Source organism: Perca fluviatilis, chromosome 2 (assembly GCF_010015445.1).
Source record: "Perca fluviatilis chromosome 2, GENO_Pfluv_1.0, whole genome shotgun sequence".
Lineage (NCBI taxonomy): Eukaryota > Metazoa > Chordata > Actinopteri > Perciformes > Percidae > Perca > Perca fluviatilis.
This window is the reverse complement of record NC_053113.1, coordinates 40,556,936-40,564,740: the sequence shown is the minus strand read 5'-3', so window position 1 is coordinate 40,564,740 and position 7,805 is coordinate 40,556,936. Positions and strand designations below refer to the sequence as shown.

Genomic DNA, 7,805 nt, shown 5'->3' with positions numbered 1-7,805 from the left:
ACAGTGAGGCTTTGTTTGAGAGCTTGCTCTCAGGGACTCTGAATAGCTGCAGCACAGCACAGTGGTCTTCCACTTCTCGTTTTTCTCTCCCCTTCTCTCTTTCTGTTTCTCTCTCTTTTTCTTTCCCCCCTCCTTCTCCCTCTCTTTCTCTCTCCATCCCTCCCTCTCTCTTTTTTTTCTTTTTTTTTTTTTCTTTTCCATCCCGCCTTCTCCCTCCCTCTTTTGTTTCTCTTTTCTTTCTCTCTCTCCTGTTTCTCTCTCTCTTTTCTCTCTCTCTGTCCTCTCTCCATCCCTCCCCCTCCCTCTCTCTGTCCTCTCTCCATCCCTCCTTCTCCCTCCATCTCTCTCTGTCTCTCTTTTTCTCTCTCTCCTTCTCTCTCATCCCACCTTCTCCCTCCCTCTCTCCCTGTCTCTCTCTTTTTTTCTCTCTCCTTCTTTCTCCATCCCTCCTCCCTCCCTCTCTTTACTTTCTTTTACTTATTGAACCAATTTCCACTTTTTCAACTATTCTTCAGCTTCAGCTAAAGACTTCACAATGTTCTACATATTTTGTCATTTTTCAGCTTTTAAAGCCAACTTTTTAACGATTTCCACTTTTTCAACTATTCTCACTATTTCAACTTCTTCTTACAGATTTAAGCTATTCAACCAGTTAGCTTTAGCAATTCAGCTATTCACACACACACACGCATACACACAAACACACACACAGACACTCAGAGACACACACACACACACCCACATACACACACAGACACACACTGACACATACACAAACACACAGACACACACATTTGCACACACACACATGCACAGACAGACACAAACACAGACAAACACACACACATAATTTAAAAGTTAATTTAAAGACCTCAGACTTACATTGTTTCAGTAAACTTCAGATCACATAATAAACAAACAATCCATATTTAGGCAATTTCGATGCGAATCGAACTATGTTTTTTTCAACATCCTTGTCATAATAAGTGGTGTTATTCAACTTTTTAATGAATTTCATGACCATTCATACTTTACCAACTATTGTCACTACTTCAACTATTAATCCAGTTTAGCTATAGAATTTTTGCCATTCAGCACATACGCACACATATACACACAGACATGCAAAGACAGAGACACACGCAAACCCACACACACACACAGACACACACACACACACACACATACACACACAGACCCACACTCAAACACACAAACACACACACACACACACACACACACGTAATTTGATTTAGCTAATTTATTGTGTTTGGCGCCAGAGGCGCGGGAAGTCATTTCCAGCAGGGGGTGCGGGGTGCTGGCGGGGTGCGGGAACAACTCTCCCTCTGCCCCCCCACCCCCATGAAGTAGGCTACATACTGCTATGTACTGCACAGCGAACTATATAGGCACTAAATCACATGCAAATCACTACTGGTCAAAGATTCCTTTGCAGCGGCCCGGTTTAAATCCGACCTGCGGCCCTTTGCTGCGTGTCATTCCCTCTCTCTCTCCCCCGTTCCTGTCTATCCACTGTCACTATCGAATAAAAAATAATAAAAAGATGAATGACTAGTCCAGCTGAGCAGGCGTCAAGTATGCCTTTCCAGTTCAATAAACCAAGTACTGCCATCTGACTCACACATCACAAGACAGTGTTACAATTAATTAAATCGTACCAAAGCGTTGTATGGCTCAAGACTATGGCGATATAGTACTCACTAAAAATCACCCAAGCAGAAAGCACAATAGTAATTCTGAAACGTGATTGACTGAAGATACAACAATACCATCACACAACACAGCTGAGCGCAGGTTGCAAAATAACAGTCACTTAGTCAGCTGCAACTTCACAAACTGCAAAAGCCAACATATAGGCTACTGCAATTGACAACTTAGTCTCACACAGGCCTATAGCAGCATCACAAAATTATTATGCAATATGTCTGATATGCATGGCATTTCAATAAACTAAACAAAATATGTACATTATCTGGTCACACGGTCACAACAGATTATATTAACCTACTCAATTTACAGATAGCATAATAGCTCTTACCTTTAGAAGTTCTAATTTCTTGTCTTTTTCTTTGCAAAGTCGCAGATCAAATCCTCTAAATCCAGCTCTAGCAGCTCGCTAAACCCTACTACAGATGCGCTGCTGTGTGTTGGTAACTTTACAGGCAACGCAATAAATGTCTCCGGTGGACAGTGAATATAGAATCCACTCCCGTGGTACCGTTTCACCGTGGTGAAGGTGTCGGGTCAGTGCCTCGTTAGTGAGAGAGCGGGTCTTTCTGCCGCCAGCCTCGTCCCCCCTCCGAGATGCTGGACATTTAGCCGCCGATTCTGAAAGGCTAATATCCCTCGGAGTATAACTTACTCCCGGACGGTCTCTGTAATCGGTCCCCGTAGTGCAGGGTCTTCAGAGATGATGGTACCTGAGGTGCCATTACCTTGTTCTGTAATGCTGATGACCGGCCTCATCTCTGTCTTTTTCCACAACAACTTCGCTAAAGTTAACGTTAGCTACCGTTAGCTGTGGCTGAGTGTAGCTGGTAGAAGGCAGCGATTCTTCCAAGCTAACATTAGCTAGCTCCTCGACATCCTCCTCTTCGTCATTCCCAGCTCTTTTTAAAAAGCTATTTATTCGCGGGACATTTTTTATAGCAGCCGCATCTTTCTGTCCCTTTTCCACACTTTCACTCGCTGATACAACCCAATCTGACCGGGGATCAGTTACAAATTAATTCCACTCTTTCAATCTCAACTCGTTCTTAGAAAACTGATCTTGATTCAGTGCGATGTAAACAACCTGCTCTATGCCCACCCACCTTTATCTTTAGCCAATCTACACAGTGCATGCGGCCTTCTCCCAATCATTACATTAAACAACTTTTACTTTATTCTGATTGGATAATTATCACCATAATGATTAATGCCCATTGTGTAATACGGGCTAGATCGCAGTTTGACAACAAGGGGTGCTGCCACCAACAAGGGGTGCTGCCGCACCCTCAGCACCCCTACTTCCCGCGCCTATGTTTGGCGCCAGAATCTCTGACTCTGACACATTCGAACAAACACAGACATATAAACACAGACACACACACACACACACACACACACACACACACACACACACACACAGACACACAAAGACAGAGACACACGCAAACCCACACACACACACACACAGACACACACACACACACACACAGACCCACACTCAAACACACACACACACACACACACACAAAGACAGAGACACACGCAAACCCACACACACACACACACACACACACACACACAGACACACAAAGACAGAGACACACGCAAACCCAACAAACACACACACACACACACACACACACACACACACACACACACACACACACACGTAATTTGATTTAGCTAATTTATTGTGTTTGGCGGCAGAATCTCTGACTTCCCCTGAACGCCTCACTGAAATCTAACTGCGCAGCTCTGCTCAGCAGCTCATTGTGTTCTAGAACCTTCTGAGGTGAGTAGCAGTATCCAGTGTGCTGTCTAATAACGTTTTGAACGGTAGAAATACAGGTTTTGTGTTTAAAAAAAGGCTGCCATTGGTTTCCTCTTCATATGGAATACAAACATGAATTACAAGAGACATGTTTAACGTTACAGCTTGGTAAATTATACTTAGCTATCATTAGCTAATATTAGCGCCGATGCTAACGCTAGCTAATATTAGCTAATGACAGCAGCTTGGTATCTTTATCTATTATTAGCTAAGGTAGCGTTAGCATTTGCTCTAATATTAGCTAATGATAGCAACTTTGATACAATTATTGATAGCTATCTTTAGCTAATATTAGCTTTGTTAACTGACTTAAAACAACTTGTTAGTGGTTTAGCTATTGTCAATGGAAAGGCAAACAAACGGTTCTTTCTGGAAAATGTAATACCAAGACAACAATGATGCTAATGTTGCTCTATCACACTGTTAGCTAGACCCCACTTAGTGATAGGTAGCTAGGTAGGTAAGTAGGTTTAATTCAAGGTCCCTGTAGCCTAAAGAAATCACAAACAACATACATACATGATTAACAGGATGATAAAAAGACATTTCACATGAATAATATGGACAATAAAAGAAAAGATACTACATATTGAATAAAAACAAATTACACCTACAAAGGGGTGTATGGTAAGGTGCTCTATGAGAGTGATGGTAGTTGATGCTAAGTGTTAGTAGTGCTTATAGTAAGTTATAATACTGTTAATATATATCTCTAACATAAAAATGGCTAACTTTTTAGAGCAAGCATAAGTGCACAAGATTAGCTAAGTTCGGTTAGCAGTCCTCTTAAATCTGCTTTTTGTCAATGAACCTACACTTTAAACTGTTTAGGTTGTAACTGACATTGTGGCATTGTTTGTATTCATAAATAAATTAAAAATGAAATAGCTGCTCTGCCTCACAGCCAGACTTGCTGTTATAGCAGCATTTTACCTTTTACTGTGTTTTTTGTCTCTGTTTTTACACTGTAACTTTGAACCCACTAACTCAGTTTGTCACTGGTTTTCTCAACAGAACATCGATACTGCTGTGCGCTTTTGATTGGTAAGTATAGTAATACTATAATTGAAATTGATAATAGATCACATAACTTGACTGTAGATAATTATTTAGCATCTGTACACGTTTAAGTTTTGTTTAGAAAAAAGCCATTTATATATGATTTACACCAGGTGATGATTAATTCTGTGTACTGTGGCTAATTAAAAGCAGACTGCACAGAACTATGCACACACACACAATTTTTTTTAAATATGAATCACGAAGGACACTTTGATATTGAGTAAGGTAATATGTTGTCCAGCCTGATAAGTACTCATTTAAGGTCCCATGGCATGGTGCTCTTTGGATGCTTTTATATAGACCACCATTTCTAGCCACTGGGGGACCATAGGCAGGCTGGGGGAACGCATATTAGTGTTTAAAAAAAAAACTCATGAAGTGTAATTTTCATGCCATGGGACCTTTAAAATAAGCTGTGAGTTTGGTTTTCTAAAGTAAAACTGGATATGTCTTGCTCTATCCCTCACCATACAGATGATGATCTTATAGAACATGATGCATTGCTGTAGATTAAGCTACCCAATGTTTGTAATGTTTGTAGTTGTACTAGTGGAGTATTTTCACACTGTGGTATAAGTATTTTACTTAAGGGAATGATCTAAATAATTCTTCCACCACTGCACGTATGTACTATGTATGAATTTAATATTAGTGATCTAAAAGATCTTAAATAAATAAATTAAATACATTACTGTTGTGAATATCTTATCTTGTAAAATGAAACTGAAAATCCTCTCCTCTCTCCCCTCAATGCTCTTGTCTGCCTCCTCTCTACATTGCTGCTGGACCATCAGTGTTGGTTACTCTGTGGCAAGTCGACAGTATGTTAACACACATGAATGATGTCGTTGCTATGACATGTGTTGCCTTGACACTTTGTTCGGCAGTAAATACTACTACTGTCTAACGTTACTGTACACATCTGCTTGTGCACTTTTAGTTAGTATTTCACCATCTAAGTTAGTGACTCCTTGGACACCCCACAGTATACTTCACACGCGAAAAAATTGGACACACACATGCACACAACACATACAAACACGCATACACTCCCACAGATGTCGGCACACACACAAGCTCACACGGTTGGTTTTCTAAACCATCTGTGTTAGTGAATACTTGGACACTCCACAGTATACTCACACACGCAAAAATAAGGCAACATGATGTGATTGAACACAGAAGTCACTGAATATAGACACCTACTAAAGTCGTAGTGAAAAAATGACCCTACTAAAATCCTCTTAGCTAAATCACACCAATTTGGATAAAAAAATATTGACACATTTAAAGCAATCACTTTTCATGTAATGTTTTTTTTTCTTCTGTTTTATATGTCTAATGTAATGCATGTTTTTATTTGTGTTACAGGTGTGCAGCTGCCCTCCAGCTCCTCTCCATCTCCCTCTCCATCTCCCTCTACTTCTATCACATCTGTCTTTACTGGCCCTTCTATCCACTCTATCTATTATTGGTTCTTTTCACCTCTCTCCTATAACATCTACCACTCATCCCTTAATATAAGGTTTTCTATCTCTCCTGTCAAATCTAATAAATCTATCTAAATTTGAGGTTTTCTATCATTCTATCCCTCTAATTCTATCCCGCTCTATCTACATTTGGTTCTGCACTTGTTGCAAGTTACCCGCTGGTTCTGGTTCAAATATTATCATACCCATTTGTTCTGGTTCAAGGATTATTATATCCTACCCATTTGTTCTGGTTGGAAAGCTACAGATTACTGGTATCTGTTTTGGATTCATGGGTTGATTGGAACCTGATCATTCTGTTTTATGGATCTGTGAGTTTCTCTGCTCACACTTTTTCTACCTCTCCTGTCTCTCTCTCACACACATTTGATTTGGCCTTTTCAATTGGCAAAAACCTTATTGTATTTTTGAATTGTCCATATTGTATCAATATTCTATTTGGTAGCAGTCATAATTAAATAAATTAAGTGTTTTTTGTTCATTAAATTAATTGAAAAGACTGGAAACACATAAATAACACACATTTTGTTTAGCTTTTATCACAAACATTTGACTGTAAAAACTAATTCAAAATTAGATCTGGTAAATTTCCAAATATATAAGTTGCTGTTATAAAGTGTATCATTGAAGACAACAGTCTCTTGTTAATGTACATAACAATAAATTGAAGTCCAAATCTATATTTATACAAGAAAAGAGCTGTAGTTGTTCCAGGACCGTGTTGCTGTGGAGCTCTGTACCAAAAGGTTTGTTTTGACTGCAAATATATTCACACCAGAGTACACATAATCAGTTTTTGTTTGTGCAAGTGTAAAAGTAATTACACTACATACATTGAGTTATTTGTCTCTGATTCACATATTTGTACCTCATCTATAGATCCACTCACATTGTTTACATCAACAAGTTTTGTACGTGCTTTATTGTTGGTTAAATCTTTATGAAATAAATAAACAGACTGTAAGGAGAAACTGTATTCTTTGCTTATATTAAAATAAACCTCTGAATATATTAAGGTTGAAGACATTTAATCTGGCATTTACAAAACCTTAAATATACAAATACCAAAGTTATTCTTAGAAAAGCACAGTATTTGAACATCAGTACAGATTTCTTGATAGTGCCTTAAAATACTAAATAAACCATATTCCTGTGTCCTATTTGGTTTCAATTTGCTGAAGATATAGAAACTTAAGTACCACTGAAATACAGTATAATGTGTGTGATACTTCAACTTTAGTTATACTTCTAAATATCTATAAGAAAGATTTTGTGGGAAAACATTTATTTGAGCACTTAGTGTTTTGCTTTAAAATAAATATATATAGAATATTTTTGACATAAATTACCATTACTAAGAGCATATACTGCTTGAATCTACTTTCTTATCTTGCTAAGTTAATATATTTTGATTCATATTGTGTTTATTATCTTGATTGTCTACAATAAAAATAAAAAAGATTTGTGGTTTTGGATCACATCAACAATGCCGAAGAAGAGTAAGAAGTCACAAGCTGCAAGCCTGCGCCATCAGAGGTCAAAGGAGGTTCAGGGTACAGCAGGTGAACAGGTAGAATGTGTTGGTCCTCAGAGCTGTGGAGAGGTGAAGATGGCTGCAGCGTCTCATGATGATGAAAGTGTGACACAGGGAAGTCAGAGTGATGTACCAAAGGTTTCTGCTGACGAGAGAG

At 38.7% G+C, this 7,805-nt stretch overlaps 1 long non-coding RNA gene across 1 annotated transcript; it reads left to right on the top strand.

The window, feature by feature from the left end:
- Nucleotides 1-3,481: 3,481 nt before the first annotated feature.
- Nucleotides 3,482-7,085, top strand: LOC120545373. Its single transcript, XR_005636687.1, has 4 exons — nucleotides 3,482-3,523; nucleotides 4,577-4,606; nucleotides 5,419-5,445; nucleotides 5,996-7,085. It is a non-coding gene; the product is annotated as an uncharacterized LOC120545373 (long non-coding RNA).
- The last annotated feature ends 720 nt before the right edge of the window (nucleotides 7,086-7,805 follow it).